Raw genomic sequence first — 18,528 nt, forward strand, 5'->3', positions numbered from 1 at the left:
GCCTTGCTGCTGCTGCAGCCAAAAAACAAAAGGTGGTGCTGCTGCTGCTTCTGCTTCTGCTTGTGTCTGGCCGCTGTTGGAGCGTCCAGGCACAGGACTTCTGCTGCTGCTGACTAAATGGCCTCCTTAATTGGATCATTTGAGTAGCCAGCACACCTGTGCAGGTAGGGCATGACATGATAGGCAGCTGCCTTGATAGCGGGTGGGTGCTGAATGTTCCTAATTGACAAAATAAGATTAATGCTTATGAAGAAATATAAAATCTCATCCCTTCCCCAATATCGCGCCACACCCCTACCCCTTAATTCCCTGGTTGAACTTGATGGACATATGTCTTTTTTCGACCGTACTAACTATGTAACTATGTAACATAACATGGGGGGGGGGGGTCTCCTGGCTGTTCACACAGGTGTGTCATTGCTGTACATTGACCATGCATTGCTTCTGTGGTATTGCAAAGGCAAAGACAAATGCTTCCAGCCATCCATTGCACTAATGGATTGGTCATCAGCTGGCTGTCTATGTCCCGCATCAATATAGACCAAAGTACAGAGGGTTAGGCTATGCTATTGTGCACCTACCTGATGCATCAGAAGGTGCGAGGCCCTTGCTAAATTCTGTGCACAGACTTTGAGATCTATACTTTAGACTGTATCTAAACCTGCTCCAACATGGACTGACATTCTGGCCTACTTTCAGCCGATGCGACTTGTCTGTCGCTGAACAGTCGCTTTTTATGTATTCAGCACCTATGTATAATGTTGTAAAAATGCTCTAGAAGCTAAAGTCGCAGAAATGTCACACATATTTGGCCTGCAACTTTCTGTGCGACAAATTCAGACAGGAAAAATCAGTATAAATCCTTAGAAAATTATCCCCCAGTGTCTCCATCTGCTGGCGGTATTGAATAAGCATTGCTGCACTGATGGGGTATGCATTAGACGAAAAAAAAGAAGAAAAAGAAGAATAATACGCCCAGAAAAGAGGCGAAAAGGAGAAAAACGTAAAAAAACGTGAAAAAAAAGTAAGAGGAAGAGAAGGGAAAAAAAGGTGGAAATGGGTTTAAAAGTGATTTCGGCGGAGAAATATATATATATATATATATATATATATATATATATATATATATATACGCGCACACACACACATATATATAAACGTATTCTCCGTTGAGATATTGCAGCCGCTGCTGTGTCCAGGCCCAGGAGCCTTAGCACTGTGCTGTGATGTCACTCAATACCACTGACATCACTAGGTGTAAACAACATCTCTCCTTTGCTGTGTATGTGACTATGGAGCTGTTTGGTGATGTCGTCTATTATGGCCTTCATAGAAGCAACAGGAGATTGTTGCATCCATCTAGAACCCTCAGAACTACAGTGCTATGATGTCACTCACTTCCACAGGCCTTGCAGAGTGTAAACAACAACAACCCAGCTTTGTTGTGTATGTAACCATAGGGATTTGTGATGTCACCTAGAACCTTCACAGCAGCGACAGCTTTATGAGGAGCATCAGCACTGCTCTGCCTGAGCAGAACCATCACCGCCATAGGTTGTCAAATAACCCGGGTTTAACCCACACAGGTAAGTCCAATGGGGTGCAGGCATGTCCTCTATGCTTACAGCTTCCCGTGGGTGTTGGTTTGATACCGTTTGGGGACAGCCAAGGAGGCATCTGCAGGCAACAAAGGTAGGTGTGTGCTTGTGTGTGTGTTTCCTATGCAGATCCTAAGCCCAGTGTCACATGCAAGTAGGAGGAGTAAGAAGGGTTCCTGGCAAATCCGGGTTATGGATTGCATTTAAAAAGGCCCCGTGGGAGTGCAATGGGCCCCTGTCTTGCTGCTTAGCAATAATGGTATGGGTTTAGGTTCTGCTGTGTGTACTGGTGGTTGACTGCCCCCCAGCCCAGAGTGTGCATGGAAAATTGTCTGGCAGCCTCCCTGACAGCAAGCAGTGATAGTGCCCATGAAGGGCACCTTGTTGGGCCCGCCCCTTTCACGGTTATCGCTTCTCGGCCTTTTGGCTAAGATCAAGTGTAGTATCTGCATTTGGTCTGGTCGGAAGGTGTCTGTGGTACCCCGCTTCTCGGCCTTGGGGGATTGTCTCTCCTTACGGAGGGACTTCACCCCCTTGCTGCTATTGGGGAGCGGGCTTAGTCCACGGACAACGGGTTGCGATCCCCCTGTCTCTGGGACCTTGTGTCTCAGAAGGCATTTTCGGTACGTTGAGCGTTACCTGTAGCTTCGGAAGCACCTAGGGTACCCCCGACCTCTGCCTTGGGTAAGGGTTCCGCTTTTATAGCGGGATTCCGAGCCCCTGCTGCTATTGGGGAAGGGGCTTAGTCCCTGGGTGTGGAAGATGCCGTTCTCCTGGGCTTTCCCCTCTGGGGAAATGTCGATGCGAAATACCATCCGCATAGAGGTGTCGGAGAGCCATCGTCAGTTGAAGAACCTCCGCTTCATTGCGGAGGTGATTCTTCTTGACTACTTCCGCCTTAACAGGGAGGACATCCTGTGTCTAAATGACCAGGAAAGCCGTGGCCTGTATACCGTCACCTTCACGGCCACGGCGTGTTGCGATAACATCTATGCAACCTTGTCTGGTGCGGACCAGAGGGACGATCGACTCGACGGTCTTTCGTTCCAGTTCCTCTATGGTGAGGAACATATACCGTTGGTGGTGGCTATGCACAGCCCTCATGTGACCACGGAGGATATAGCCACTTTTCTTCGGCGATACTGCGAAGAGGTGCGATTCGCAAACAAAATCTTGAACTCCGTGCGGTTCTGGAACGGCAAGAGGAAGTTCTGGGTCAAGCTCCGTAAGGATCCCGGTGGTATTGGGGGTCTTTGCCATCCGCCCCCAAATTTTGCCATCGGGAGAGTTCGGGGCTTCCTGTTCTATCCTCAAATGCCTATGTATTGCCGAAATTGCTTGAGGTTTGGCCACACCCAGGAGACCTGCGGCGCGGAGCGTGTGATTCGCTGCAATAGGTGTGGCCAAGAAGGTCACATAGCCTCAAGATGTAGCCATACGATAAGGTGCAACCTCTGCGGAGAGGAAAATCACGATTTTAATTCCTGTCCCCATAAAGCAAAAACTACGATGGGTGGGTCAAGGCTGGGCCCACCCAAAGAGGGGACAGGACAAAAGACGTCCTTTTTTAAGATGCCCAAACCCCAGATGGCAGGTACTGATGGGTCCAGGCCCAAGACCTCTGGTGCTCCATCGGGGGGCCCACCGGTGGTAGTGCTAGGGGGAGGCCATGGGGATTCCACGAAGCCCGGGCGGGTGATCGAGTTTACTGCCCGGGAAATTGAAAGACGTCGATCGACTTCCTACCTGGCTCAAGAGCCCGCCGAAACTTCTGAAGGGGGCTCACCTGTGGCGGGTGGCAGCCGACGGGCCTCGGTGGGGGCAAAAGTGGACCCAAAATTGCAGCATAAGCCAGGTACTGGCTTGGCCCAGGGTCGCCCTGCTCCGGACGAAGAGGCCCCGGTGAAAGCCCGCCGGAAGGGGAGCCAGGTGGCCAGGTCTGAGCCCGGTCCTGTTACTCCGCCTATACAGGACAGGGCCAAGAAGACAAGTGGCGCCAAACCAGGGTTTGCTGCCCCGCCAGCAGTGGACCCGGTGGGTAAAACTGGCCATCGTCGATCGATGGGGAAGTTGGAGCAACAGTCCTCAGCAACGCTTGCTGGGGAACAAGCGATGAAAACTTCCCAAGGTAGCGGCAAAGGTTCCGGAAAAGAGGCCTCACAGGCCCCTGTGCAGCAGTTCCAGTCGTCAAATGATGAAAGAAGACGCAGATCCATCAGCCGGGGGCCAGAGATTACATCGAGTGAGAGCAACACAGAGGATATGGACAGCAGTGTGACATTTAAAAGACAAAGAGAAGAAGAAGAGGAAGACATTCAAAGGAAAGCGGCGTGCCGTAGTTCGGACGAGAGCGAGCTCAGGGTCGGGGCATCATCGATCTCAAGCTCCGACCCTCAGAACATCAAGGAGCTGATGACCCCGCAGGCGGGGGATGACGGTACGCAGCTTATTATTGACTTTGATTCTCCAAGCACGGACTCTCCATAAACTATGCCTATCCCTGTAAAAATTGCCTCACTCAATGTGAGGTCCTTAAAGAGCCCTGATCGCAGGGCTGCTTTATTTTCTTATCTAGAGACATGTGACTTTGACCTTTGCCTGCTACAAGAATGTGGAATCCCTAGTAAAATGGACTATAAAGACTTAAAAGAAGACTGGAAGCTGGGCCCATCCATATGGTCCGGTGCAAATGACTGTCGTTCTGTGGGTGTTGGGCTGCTCTGCCGAGGCCAGTCCTTTTCTATTCATACAGTAACTGAGATTGTGCCTGGCAGAGCTCTTTTAATTCATCTATATTTTAATGGACTTTTAATTCGTGTTTTAAATGTGTATGCCCCTCCTGATAAACAGGAGCGGGCAGAACTATTTGAAATTTTACCACTGTTTTGTGTTGGGTCTTCCCCCCTGCTGGTGGGAGGTGATTTTAACTGCATACGTGATGGGGAACACCGGCAGGGTGGGGATATTAATCGTAAAGACCGCACTTCTTACCTGCTTAAAAATTTTATTGATGATTTTAATTTGAAAGATTGCTGGAAGGATCTCTTGCCGGAGGACCCAGGCGCCACATGGTCCAATGGAAGAGTGAGCTCCAGAATCGATTTTATTTTTTCCTCTAGAGCTTTTAAACCCCTGAAATGCACGCTCGAGCAGAATATCTTCTCTGATCATAAGCTCCTCTTGGTGGGCCTGGAGCTAGAGGGGGAGCAAAAAGCAAAAAGGGGCCTCTGGAGATTAAACACCACACTCCTAGAGGACCCTGAGATAAAAGAGGAGTTTGTGCGGACCTACCAATGCTGGCAATCACAAAGAAAACCCCACGAGCCTATGCTGCACTGGTGGGAGGGCACCAAATCTAAAATCAGATTTTTTTTTATCAAAGCAGGTAAGAAGAAGGCAAAAATGGAAAAACAGTGGTTTTATGTTCTTAACATGCGTTTAAATGTACTTTTTAAATTGAAAGAAGCTGGTATGGATGTAGAAAATGATATTTTAAACCTTAAAACTGAAATAAAACATGCCATAGAAAAGAAAGGGAAACAAATCATTTTTAACTCACATGTGCAGCACCTGGAGGAGGGCGAGAAATGTTCCCGTTTCTTTTTTAAAAAAGTGATGAATAGGAGGGATATCATCCAAAACCTTGAGGGTGAATCCACTCCAAAAGGCATGTTAGATGCAGTTTTTAACTTCTACCAGCTTCTTTTTAATAAGAAAGATCTTAATCCATCCTTTTTAGAACATGTTCTTAATTCCCTTGATTTTAAGCTAGATGTTTTAGACCAGGAGGTTTTATCCCGTGATCTTAACTTAGATGAACTTTTATTTGTTTTTAAAAGTTTTTCTAGTGGGAAGGCCCCTGGGGAAGATGGTTTACCCATCGAATTTTATTTAGCTTTTTGGGATATTTTAAAGGATGATATGGTTTTATTGTATAAAGAAACTTTTATTGTTAATGAACTTCCCCCTTCCTGGAGGAGGGGGATTGTATCATTACTTTTTAAAAAGGGTGAAAAGGATATGCTAAAAAATTGGCGCCCCATCACACTTTTAAATGTTGATTATAAAGTTTTAGCCAAGTTATTAGCTGTCCGTTTTAAACCTTTTATTCATAAATTAATTCACCCAAATCAGGTTTGTGGGGTACCTGGAAGGTCTATAGCTGAATCCCTAAATATTTTAAGAGATGTTTTATGGTATTTTAAGGATAGAAATCAAACTGTAGCAATTTTATCCTTAGACTTTGAAAAAGCCTTTGATAGGGTCTCCCATGAATACCTGTTTTTAGTTCTTAAAAAGATGGCAGTGCCTGAAACGATTTTAAGCCGAATCATGCTTTTATACCGATCCTGTTTTAGTCAAGTCTCTGTTAATGGCTTTTTAACCAGCGGTGTTCCTCTTTTATCAGGTGTCAAACAGGGCTGCCCCCTGTCCCCACTCCTTTTTATTTGCGCAATCGAACCACTGATGGCCCTCCTCAGAAAAGACCGGGTAGTAAGAGGCGTACCGATACCTGGTGGAGGAGGGACCCATCTAAAGGTGTTGGGGTACATGGATGATGTCACCATACTGTGCCCGGACTCTCCATCCATGAGGGGGGCATTGAGGAACACCAGCTATTTCTGCGAGGTCTCTGGTTTTAAGCTAAACACAGATAAATGTGACTGTTTTTATATTGGCTCCTGGGATTCATCCATCACCCCAGGAGTCACAATGCAACAGGATCAAATTAAAGTTTTAGGTATTGTTTTTAACCAGGTCAATGATGGGAGCCCTAACTGGGATTCAGCTATAGCTAAGATGGAGAAGAAGATTTTAATGTGGAATCTTAGAAACCTTACCATGGAGGGGAAGATTTTAATAATAAAGATGGTTTTACTCCCTATTATGCTATACATTGCCATGGTATTTCCTCCATCTATTTTATACATTAAAAAAGTAACTAGAATTGTTTTTACTTTTTTATGGGGTTCAAAAATGGAGAAATTAAAGCGTGATTTTATGTACAAAAGTAAAGATAATGGCGGGAAAGATGTTCCTAACCTTTTTACTTTCTTTTACATAAAGTATTTCTGTTTCTGTTTTAAAATTATTAAATCCGATGGCATTTTTAGCTGCTTTTTAAGGTACGCTGCGGGCATGGTTTTTAAAAGATGGTTGCGCATCCCTCTGAACGCTCCGGTGCTTCTGTGTCCCCCAAAACATTATGTGGTGTTGGAAAAGACAGTCAGGCTCCTAGGTCTCCAAGATTTGGAGCCTGACATACTGGGGGACCAGAGAAAGGTATCAAAGGTCCTCAGGCGGAGTGAGGTTACCCTGGCAGTGTCCAATTTCACACAGGCAAGATCCAAAAAGGTATGGCGGAACGTGTACGGGAAGTTTCTGGCGAATGTACACAGGGATCTTGCCTGGGCAATCGTCCACCAGTGCCTCCCTACTCGTGAGTTTCAGCACAGGCGAGGACTGGTGGCGAGAGCCAAGTGCCCGAGAGATGGCTGCGGAGTGGACGAAACGGTGCTGCACATATTTTGGAACTGCCCTTTTGCACGGGAGCTTTGGAGGAAGGTAGGCCCACTTTTGAAGTGGGCCTGCGGCCTAAAAGATTTTAATCACGAATGTGTCTTTTACGGTCTTTTTAACTGCCCCAATTTTAAACAGCAGATGATCTGCTGGATGATTATTAATTGTTTTAAAAATGCCATCTGGAAAGTTAGGAACATCTTACTTTTTAAACATGATTTTATTGATGTTAAAAACTGTATGAAGCTGGCCCTGAGTGAGATGTACATCTATTACCTAAGAGACAAGAAACAGTTGGGGGCCAGCGAGGCAGCATCCATGTGGTGTCTGCCTCTATGGAACGAAATAACAGTATAATCAGTTTTTATGACATTTGTATAATGTTTTATCCTGCCATTTTTATTTTTTCTCCTTTTATTACTGGTTTTATTATTTGTATTTTAAAACTTTTGTGAACCTTTTATTATTTTGCATTTTAAATTTTGTATGGTTTCTTATTTATTCAATAAAATTTTGTTGAAACCTTATCTGTTCTTATCAGTTTAATATCTGATACGTCCCCTATCTGGGGACCATATATTAAATGGATTTTTGAGAACGGGGGCCGATTTCGAAGCTTGCTTCCGTCGCCCTATGCATTGACCCGATATGGCAGTATCTTCGGGTACAGTGCACCACCCCCTTACAGGGTTAAAAAGAAAGATTCCTACTTTCATTGCTACCTGCTTGCTGGCTAGCCAGCTAGCCAGCCCTGTGGGCCTTGCTGCTGCTGCAGCCAAAAAACAAAAGGTGGTGCTGCTGCTGCTTCTGCTGCTTCTGCTTCTGCTTGTGTCTGGCCCCTGTTGGAGCGTCCAGGCACAGGACTTCTGCTGCTGCTGACTAAATGGCCTCCTTAATTGGATCATTTGAGTAGCCAGCACACCTGTGCAGGTAGGGCATGACATGATAGGCAGCTGCCTTGATAGCGGGTGGGTGCTGAATGTTCCTAATTGACAAAATAAGATTAATGCTTATGAAGAAATATAAAATCTCATCCCTTCCCCAATATCGCGCCACACCCCTACCCCTTAATTCCCTGGTTGAACGTGATGGACATATGTCTTTTTTCGACCGTACTAACTATGTAACTATGTAACATAACATGGGGGGGGGGGGTCTCCTGGCTGTTCACACAGGTGTGTCATTGCTGTACATTGACCATGCATTGCTTCTGTGGTATTGCAAAGGCAAAGACAAATGCTTCCAGCCATCCATTGCACTAATGGATTGGTCATCAGCTGGCTGTCTATGTCCCGCATCAATATAGACCAAAGTACAGAGGGTTAGGCTATGCTATTGTGCACCTACCTGATGCATCAGAAGGTGCGAGGCCCTTGCTAAATTCTGTGCACAGACTTTGAGATCTATACTTTAGACTGTATCTAAACCTGCTCCAACATGGACTGACATTCTGGCCTACTTTCAGCCGATGCGACTTGTCTGTCGCTGAACAGTCGCTTTTTATGTATTCAGCACCTATGTATAATGTTGTAAAAATGCTCTAGAAGCTAAAGTCGCAGAAATGTCACACATATTTGGCCTGCAACTTTCTGTGCGACAAATTCAGACAGGAAAAATCAGTATAAATCCTTAGAAAATTATCCCCCAGTGTCTCCATCTGCTGGCGGTATTGAATAAGCATTGCTGCACTGATGGGGTATGCATTAGACGAAAAAAAAGAAGAAAAAGAAGAATAATACGCCCAGAAAAGAGGCGAAAAGGAGAAAAACGTAAAAAAACGTGAAAAAAAAGTAAGAGGAAGAGAAGGGAAAAAAAGGTGGAAATGGGTTTAAAAGTGATTTCGGCGGAGAAATATATATATATATATATATATATATATATATATATATATATATATATATACGCGCACACACACACATATATATAAACGTATTCTCCGTTGAGATATTGCAGCCGCTGCTGTGTCCAGGCCCAGGAGCCTTAGCACTGTGCTGTGATGTCACTCAATACCACTGACATCACTAGGTGTAAACAACATCTCTCCTTTGCTGTGTATGTGACTATGGAGCTGTTTGGTGATGTCGTCTATTATGGCCTTCATAGAAGCAACAGGAGATTGTTGCATCCATCTAGAACCCTCAGAACTACAGTGCTATGATGTCACTCACTTCCACAGGCCTTGCAGAGTGTAAACAACAACAACCCAGCTTTGTTGTGTATGTAACCATAGGGATTTGTGATGTCACCTAGAACCTTCACAGCAGCGACAGCTTTATGAGGAGCATCAGCACTGCTCTGCCTGAGCAGAACCATCACCGCCATAGGTTGTCAAATAACCCGGATTTAACCCACACAGGTAAGTCCAATGGGGTGCAGGCATGTCCTCTATGCTTACAGCTTCCCGTGGGTGTTGGTTTGATACCGTTTGGGGACAGCCAAGGAGGCATCTGCAGGCAACAAAGGTAGGTGTGTGCTTGTGTGTGTGTTTCCTATGCAGATCCTAAGCCCAGTGTCACATGCAAGTAGGAGGAGTAAGAAGGGTTCCTGGCAAATCCGGGTTATGGATTGCATTTAAAAAGGCCCCGTGGGAGTGCAATGGGCCCCTGTCTTGCTGCTTAGCAATAATGGTATGGGTTTAGGTTCTGCTGTGTGTACTGGTGGTTGACTGCCCCCCAGCCCAGAGTGTGCATGGAAAATTGTCTGGCAGCCTCCCTGACAGCAAGCAGTGATAGTGCCCATGAAGGGGACCTTGTTGGGCCCGCCCCTTTCACGGTTATCGCTTCTCGGCCTTTTGGCTAAGATCAAGTGTAGTATCTGTTCTTATCAGTTTAATATCTGATACGTCCCCTATCTGGGGACCATATATTAAATGGATTTTTGAGAACGGGGGCCGATTTCGAAGCTTGCTTCCGTCGCCCTATGCATTGACCCGATATGGCAGTATCTTCGGGTACAGTGCACCACCCCCTTACAGGGTTAAAAAGAAAGATTCCTACTTTCATTGCTACCTGCTTGCTGGCTAGCCAGCTAGCCAGCCCTGTGGGCCTTGCTGCTGCTGCAGCCAAAAAACAAAAGGTGGTGCTGCTGCTGCTTCTGCTGCTTCTGCTTCTGCTTGTGTCTGGCCCCTGTTGGAGCGTCCAGGCACAGGACTTCTGCTGCTGCTGACTAAATGGCCTCCTTAATTGGATCATTTGAGTAGCCAGCACACCTGTGCAGGTAGGGCATGACATGATAGGCAGCTGCCTTGATAGCGGGTGGGTGCTGAATGTTCCTAATTGACAAAATAAGATTAATGCTTATGAAGAAATATAAAATCTCATCCCTTCCCCAATATCGCGCCACACCCCTACCCCTTAATTCCCTGGTTGAACGTGATGGACATATGTCTTTTTTCGACCGTACTAACTATGTAACTATGTAACATAACATGGGGGGGGGGGGTCTCCTGGCTGTTCACACAGGTGTGTCATTGCTGTACATTGACCATGCATTGCTTCTGTGGTATTGCAAAGGCAAAGACAAATGCTTCCAGCCATCCATTGCACTAATGGATTGGTCATCAGCTGGCTGTCTATGTCCCGCATCAATATAGACCAAAGTACAGAGGGTTAGGCTATGCTATTGTGCACCTACCTGATGCATCAGAAGGTGCGAGGCCCTTGCTAAATTCTGTGCACAGACTTTGAGATCTATACTTTAGACTGTATCTAAACCTGCTCCAACATGGACTGACATTCTGGCCTACTTTCAGCCGATGCGACTTGTCTGTCGCTGAACAGTCGCTTTTTATGTATTCAGCACCTATGTATAATGTTGTAAAAATGCTCTAGAAGCTAAAGTCGCAGAAATGTCACACATATTTGGCCTGCAACTTTCTGTGCGACAAATTCAGACAGGAAAAATCAGTATAAATCCTTAGAAAATTATCCCCCAGTGTCTCCATCTGCTGGCGGTATTGAATAAGCATTGCTGCACTGATGGGGTATGCATTAGACGAAAAAAAAGAAGAAAAAGAAGAATAATACGCCCAGAAAAGAGGCGAAAAGGAGAAAAACGTAAAAAAACGTGAAAAAAAAGTAAGAGGAAGAGAAGGGAAAAAAAGGTGGAAATGGGTTTAAAAGTGATTTCGGCGGAGAAATATATATATATATATATATATATATATATATATATATATATATATATATACGCGCACACACACACATATATATAAACGTATTCTCCGTTGAGATATTGCAGCCGCTGCTGTGTCCAGGCCCAGGAGCCTTAGCACTGTGCTGTGATGTCACTCAATACCACTGACATCACTAGGTGTAAACAACATCTCTCCTTTGCTGTGTATGTGACTATGGAGCTGTTTGGTGATGTCGTCTATTATGGCCTTCATAGAAGCAACAGGAGATTGTTGCATCCATCTAGAACCCTCAGAACTACAGTGCTATGATGTCACTCACTTCCACAGGCCTTGCAGAGTGTAAACAACAACAACCCAGCTTTGTTGTGTATGTAACCATAGGGATTTGTGATGTCACCTAGAACCTTCACAGCAGCGACAGCTTTATGAGGAGCATCAGCACTGCTCTGCCTGAGCAGAACCATCACCGCCATAGGTTGTCAAATAACCCGGATTTAACCCACACAGGTAAGTCCAATGGGGTGCAGGCATGTCCTCTATGCTTACAGCTTCCCGTGGGTGTTGGTTTGATACCGTTTGGGGACAGCCAAGGAGGCATCTGCAGGCAACAAAGGTAGGTGTGTGCTTGTGTGTGTGTTTCCTATGCAGATCCTAAGCCCAGTGTCACATGCAAGTAGGAGGAGTAAGAAGGGTTCCTGGCAAATCCGGGTTATGGATTGCATTTAAAAAGGCCCCGTGGGAGTGCAATGGGCCCCTGTCTTGCTGCTTAGCAATAATGGTATGGGTTTAGGTTCTGCTGTGTGTACTGGTGGTTGACTGCCCCCCAGCCCAGAGTGTGCATGGAAAATTGTCTGGCAGCCTCCCTGACAGCAAGCAGTGATAGTGCCCATGAAGGGGACCTTGTTGGGCCCGCCCCTTTCACGGTTATCGCTTCTCGGCCTTTTGGCTAAGATCAAGTGTAGTATCTGTTCTTATCAGTTTAATATCTGATACGTCCCCTATCTGGGGACCATATATTAAATGGATTTTTGAGAACGGGGGCCGATTTCGAAGCTTGCTTCCGTCGCCCTATGCATTGACCCGATATGGCAGTATCTTCGGGTACAGTGCACCACCCCCTTACAGGGTTAAAAAGAAAGATTCCTACTTTCATTGCTACCTGCTTGCTGGCTAGCCAGCTAGCCAGCCCTGTGGGCCTTGCTGCTGCTGCAGCCAAAAAACAAAAGGTGGTGCTGCTGCTGCTTCTGCTGCTTCTGCTTCTGCTTGTGTCTGGCCCCTGTTGGAGCGTCCAGGCACAGGACTTCTGCTGCTGCTGACTAAATGGCCTCCTTAATTGGATCATTTGAGTAGCCAGCACACCTGTGCAGGTAGGGCATGACATGATAGGCAGCTGCCTTGATAGCGGGTGGGTGCTGAATGTTCCTAATTGACAAAATAAGATTAATGCTTATGAAGAAATATAAAATCTCATCCCTTCCCCAATATCGCGCCACACCCCTACCCCTTAATTCCCTGGTTGAACGTGATGGACATATGTCTTTTTTCGACCGTACTAACTATGTAACTATGTAACATAACATGGGGGGGGGGGGGTCTCCTGGCTGTTCACACAGGTGTGTCATTGCTGTACATTGACCATGCATTGCTTCTGTGGTATTGCAAAGGCAAAGACAAATGCTTCCAGCCATCCATTGCACTAATGGATTGGTCATCAGCTGGCTGTCTATGTCCCGCATCAATATAGACCAAAGTACAGAGGGTTAGGCTATGCTATTGTGCACCTACCTGATGCATCAGAAGGTGCGAGGCCCTTGCTAAATTCTGTGCACAGACTTTGAGATCTATACTTTAGACTGTATCTAAACCTGCTCCAACATGGACTGACATTCTGGCCTACTTTCAGCCGATGCGACTTGTCTGTCGCTGAACAGTCGCTTTTTATGTATTCAGCACCTATGTATAATGTTGTAAAAATGCTCTAGAAGCTAAAGTCGCAGAAATGTCACACATATTTGGCCTGCAACTTTCTGTGCGACAAATTCAGACAGGAAAAATCAGTATAAATCCTTAGAAAATTATCCCCCAGTGTCTCCATCTGCTGGCGGTATTGAATAAGCATTGCTGCACTGATGGGGTATGCATTAGACGAAAAAAAAGAAGAAAAAGAAGAATAATACGCCCAGAAAAGAGGCGAAAAGGAGAAAAACGTAAAAAAACGTGAAAAAAAAGTAAGAGGAAGAGAAGGGAAAAAAAGGTGGAAATGGGTTTAAAAGTGATTTCGGCGGAGAAATATATATATATATATATATATATATATATATATATATATACGCGCACACACACACATATATATAAACGTATTCTCCGTTGAGATATTGCAGCCGCTGCTGTGTCCAGGCCCAGGAGCCTTAGCACTGTGCTGTGATGTCACTCAATACCACTGACATCACTAGGTGTAAACAACATCTCTCCTTTGCTGTGTATGTGACTATGGAGCTGTTTGGTGATGTCGTCTATTATGGCCTTCATAGAAGCAACAGGAGATTGTTGCATCCATCTAGAACCCTCAGAACTACAGTGCTATGATGTCACTCACTTCCACAGGCCTTGCAGAGTGTAAACAACAACAACCCAGCTTTGTTGTGTATGTAACCATAGGGATTTGTGATGTCACCTAGAACCTTCACAGCAGCGACAGCTTTATGAGGAGCATCAGCACTGCTCTGCCTGAGCAGAACCATCACCGCCATAGGTTGTCAAATAACCCGGATTTAACCCACACAGGTAAGTCCAATGGGGTGCAGGCATGTCCTCTATGCTTACAGCTTCCCGTGGGTGTTGGTTTGATACCGTTTGGGGACAGCCAAGGAGGCATCTGCAGGCAACAAAGGTAGGTGTGTGCTTGTGTGTGTGTTTCCTATGCAGATCCTAAGCCCAGTGTCACATGCAAGTAGGAGGAGTAAGAAGGGTTCCTGGCAAATCCGGGTTATGGATTGCATTTAAAAAGGCCCCGTGGGAGTGCAATGGGCCCCTGTCTTGCTGCTTAGCAATAATGGTATGGGTTTAGGTTCTGCTGTGTGTACTGGTGGTTGACTGCCCCCCAGCCCAGAGTGTGCATGGAAAATTGTCTGGCAGCCTCCCTGACAGCAAGCAGTGATAGTGCCCATGAAGGGGACCTTGTTGGGCCCGCCCCTTTCACGGTTATCGCTTCTCGGCCTTTTGGCTAAGATCAAGTGTAGTATCTGTTCTTATCAGTTTAATATCTGATACGTCCCCTATCTGGGGACCATATATTAAATGGATTTTTGAGAACGGGGGCCGATTTCGAAGCTTGCTTCCGTCGCCCTATGCATTGACCCGATATGGCAGTATCTTCGGGTACAGTGCACCACCCCCTTACAGGGTTAAAAAGAAAGATTCCTACTTTCATTGCTACCTGCTTGCTGGCTAGCCAGCTAGCCAGCCCTGTGGGCCTTGCTGCTGCTGCAGCCAAAAAACAAAAGGTGGTGCTGCTGCTGCTTCTGCTGCTTCTGCTTCTGCTTGTGTCTGGCCCCTGTTGGAGCGTCCAGGCACAGGACTTCTGCTGCTGCTGACTAAATGGCCTCCTTAATTGGATCATTTGAGTAGCCAGCACACCTGTGCAGGTAGGGCATGACATGATAGGCAGCTGCCTTGATAGCGGGTGGGTGCTGAATGTTCCTAATTGACAAAATAAGATTAATGCTTATGAAGAAATATAAAATCTCATCCCTTCCCCAATATCGCGCCACACCCCTACCCCTTAATTCCCTGGTTGAACGTGATGGACATATGTCTTTTTTCGACCGTACTAACTATGTAACTATGTAACATAACATGGGGGGGGGGGGTCTCCTGGCTGTTCACACAGGTGTGTCATTGCTGTACATTGACCATGCATTGCTTCTGTGGTATTGCAAAGGCAAAGACAAATGCTTCCAGCCATCCATTGCACTAATGGATTGGTCATCAGCTGGCTGTCTATGTCCCGCATCAATATAGACCAAAGTACAGAGGGTTAGGCTATGCTATTGTGCACCTACCTGATGCATCAGAAGGTGCGAGGCCCTTGCTAAATTCTGTGCACAGACTTTGAGATCTATACTTTAGACTGTATCTAAACCTGCTCCAACATGGACTGACATTCTGGCCTACTTTCAGCCGATGCGACTTGTCTGTCGCTGAACAGTCGCTTTTTATGTATTCAGCACCTATGTATAATGTTGTAAAAATGCTCTAGAAGCTAAAGTCGCAGAAATGTCACACATATTTGGCCTGCAACTTTCTGTGCGACAAATTCAGACAGGAAAAATCAGTATAAATCCTTAGAAAATTATCCCCCAGTGTCTCCATCTGCTGGCGGTATTGAATAAGCATTGCTGCACTGATGGGGTATGCATTAGACGAAAAAAAAGAAGAAAAAGAAGAATAATACGCCCAGAAAAGAGGCGAAAAGGAGAAAAACGTAAAAAAACGTGAAAAAAAAGTAAGAGGAAGAGAAGGGAAAAAAAGGTGGAAATGGGTTTAAAAGTGATTTCGGCGGAGAAATATATATATATATATATATATATATATATATATATATATATATATACGCGCACACACACACATATATATAAACGTATTCTCCGTTGAGATATTGCAGCCGCTGCTGTGTCCAGGCCCAGGAGCCTTAGCACTGTGCTGTGATGTCACTCAATACCACTGACATCACTAGGTGTAAACAACATCTCTCCTTTGCTGTGTATGTGACTATGGAGCTGTTTGGTGATGTCGTCTATTATGGCCTTCATAGAAGCAACAGGAGATTGTTGCATCCATCTAGAACCCTCAGAACTACAGTGCTATGATGTCACTCACTTCCACAGGCCTTGCAGAGTGTAAACAACAACAACCCAGCTTTGTTGTGTATGTAACCATAGGGATTTGTGATGTCACCTAGAACCTTCACAGCAGCGACAGCTTTATGAGGAGCATCAGCACTGCTCTGCCTGAGCAGAACCATCACCGCCATAGGTTGTCAAATAACCCGGATTTAACCCACACAGGTAAGTCCAATGGGGTGCAGGCATGTCCTCTATGCTTACAGCTTCCCGTGGGTGTTGGTTTGATACCGTTTGGGGACAGCCAAGGCGGCATCTGCAGGCAACAAAGGTAGGTGTGTGCTTGTGTGTGTGTTTCCTATGCAGATCCTAAGCCCAGTGTCACATGCAAGTAGGAGGAGTAAGAAGGGTTCCTGGCAAATCCGGGTTATGGATTGCATTTAAAAAGGCCCCGTGGGAGTGCAATGGGCCCCTGTCTTGCTGCTTAGCAATAATGGTATGGGTTTAGGTTCTGCTGTGTGTACTGGTGGTTGACTGCCCCCCAGCCCAGAGTGTGCATGGAAAATTGTCTGGCAGCCTCCCTGACAGCAAGCAGTGATAGTGCCCATGAAGGGGACCTTGTTGGGCCCGCCCCTTTCACGGTTATCGCTTCTCGGCCTTTTGGCTAAGATCAAGTGTAGTATCTGTTCTTATCAGTTTAATATCTGATACGTCCCCTATCTGGGGACCATATATTAAATGGATTTTTGAGAACGGGGGCCGATTTCGAAGCTTGCTTCCGTCGCCCTATGCATTGACCCGATATGGCAGTATCTTCGGGTACAGTGCACCACCCCCTTACAGGGTTAAAAAGAAAGATTCCTACTTTCATTGCTACCTGCTTGCTGGCTAGCCAGCTAGCCAGCCCTGTGGGCCTTGCTGCTGCTGCAGCCAAAAAACAAAAGGTGGTGCTGCTGCTGCTTCTGCTGCTTCTGCTTCTGCTTGTGTCTGGCCCCTGTTGGAGCGTCCAGGCACAGGACTTCTGCTGCTGCTGACTAAATGGCCTCCTTAATTGGATCATTTGAGTAGCCAGCACACCTGTGCAGGTAGGGCATGACATGATAGGCAGCTGCCTTGATAGCGGGTGGGTGCTGAATGTTCCTAATTGACAAAATAAGATTAATGCTTATGAAGAAATATAAAATCTCATCCCTTCCCCAATATCGCGCCACACCCCTACCCCTTAATTCCCTGGTTGAACGTGATGGACATATGTCTTTTTTCGACCGTACTAACTATGTAACTATGTAACATAACATGGGGGGGGGGGGTCTCCTGGCTGTTCACACAGGTGTGTCATTGCTGTACATTGACCATGCATTGCTTCTGTGGTATTGCAAAGGCAAAGACAAATGCTTCCAGCCATCCATTGCACTAATGGATTGGTCATCAGCTGGCTGTCTATGTCCCGCATCAATATAGACCAAAGTACAGAGGGTTAGGCTATGCTATTGTGCACCTACCTGATGCATCAGAAGGTGCGAGGCCCTTGCTAAATTCTGTGCACAGACTTTGAGATCTATACTTTAGACTGTATCTAAACCTGCTCCAACATGGACTGACATTCTGGCCTACTTTCAGCCGATGCGACTTGTCTGTCGCTGAACAGTCGCTTTTTATGTATTCAGCACCTATGTATAATGTTGTAAAAATGCTCTAGAAGCTAAAGTCGCAGAAATGTCACACATATTTGGCCTGCAACTTTCTGTGCGACAAATTCAGACAGGAAAAATCAGTATAAATCCTTAGAAAATTATCCCCCAGTGTCTCCATCTGCTGGCGGTATTGAATAAGCATTGCTGCACTGATGGGGTATGCATTAGACGAAAAAAAAGAAGAAAAAGAAGAATAATACGCCCAGAAAAGAGGCGAAAAGGAGAAAAACGTAAAAAAACGTGAAAAAAAAGTAAGAGGAAGAGAAGGGAAAAAAAGGTGGAAATGGGTTTAAAAGTGATTTCGGCGGAGAAATATATATATATATATATATATATATATATATATATATATATATATATACGCGCACACACACACATATATATAAACGTATTCTCCGTTGAGATATTGCAGCCGCTGCTGTGTCCAGGCCCAGGAGCCTTAGCACTGTGCTGTGATGTCACTCAATACCACTGACATCACTAGGTGTAAACAACATCTCTCCTTTGCTGTGTATGTGACTATGGAGCTGTTTGGTGATGTCGTCTATTATGGCCTTCATAGAAGCAACAGGAGATTGTTGCATCCATCTAGAACCCTCAGAACTACAGTGCTATGATGTCACTCACTTCCACAGGCCTTGCAGAGTGTAAACAACAACAACCCAGCTTTGTTGTGTATGTAACCATAGGGATTTGTGATGTCACCTAGAACCTTCACAGCAGCGACAGCTTTATGAGGA

The 18,528-nt window shown here is 45.7% G+C and overlaps 5 non-coding genes and 1 pseudogene across 5 annotated transcripts; all 6 read left to right on the forward strand.

Annotated features, from left to right (window-relative positions):
- The first annotated feature begins 2,005 nt into the window (after positions 1-2,005).
- Positions 2,006-2,223, forward strand: LOC130337517 (U2 spliceosomal RNA; annotated as a pseudogene).
- A 5,389-nt stretch (positions 2,224-7,612) lies between these two features.
- On the forward strand, positions 7,613-7,798 carry LOC130337496 (U2 spliceosomal RNA). Its single transcript, XR_008878372.1, has one exon. It is a non-coding gene; the product is annotated as a U2 spliceosomal RNA (small nuclear RNA).
- A 2,095-nt stretch (positions 7,799-9,893) lies between these two features.
- LOC130337460 (U2 spliceosomal RNA) lies at positions 9,894-10,084 on the forward strand. Its single transcript, XR_008878337.1, has one exon. It is a non-coding gene; the product is annotated as a U2 spliceosomal RNA (small nuclear RNA).
- A 2,095-nt stretch (positions 10,085-12,179) lies between these two features.
- LOC130337461 (U2 spliceosomal RNA) lies at positions 12,180-12,370 on the forward strand. Its single transcript, XR_008878338.1, has one exon. It is a non-coding gene; the product is annotated as a U2 spliceosomal RNA (small nuclear RNA).
- A 2,086-nt stretch (positions 12,371-14,456) lies between these two features.
- LOC130337462 (U2 spliceosomal RNA) lies at positions 14,457-14,647 on the forward strand. Its single transcript, XR_008878339.1, has one exon. It is a non-coding gene; the product is annotated as a U2 spliceosomal RNA (small nuclear RNA).
- Positions 14,648-16,738: 2,091 nt separating this feature from the next.
- Positions 16,739-16,929, forward strand: LOC130337463 (U2 spliceosomal RNA). The gene has a single exon (XR_008878340.1). It is a non-coding gene; the product is annotated as a U2 spliceosomal RNA (small nuclear RNA).
- Positions 16,930-18,528: the final 1,599 nt, after the last annotated feature.

The sequence above is a fragment of the Hyla sarda genome, unplaced genomic scaffold (assembly GCF_029499605.1).
Source record: "Hyla sarda isolate aHylSar1 unplaced genomic scaffold, aHylSar1.hap1 scaffold_497, whole genome shotgun sequence".
Lineage (NCBI taxonomy): Eukaryota > Metazoa > Chordata > Amphibia > Anura > Hylidae > Hyla > Hyla sarda.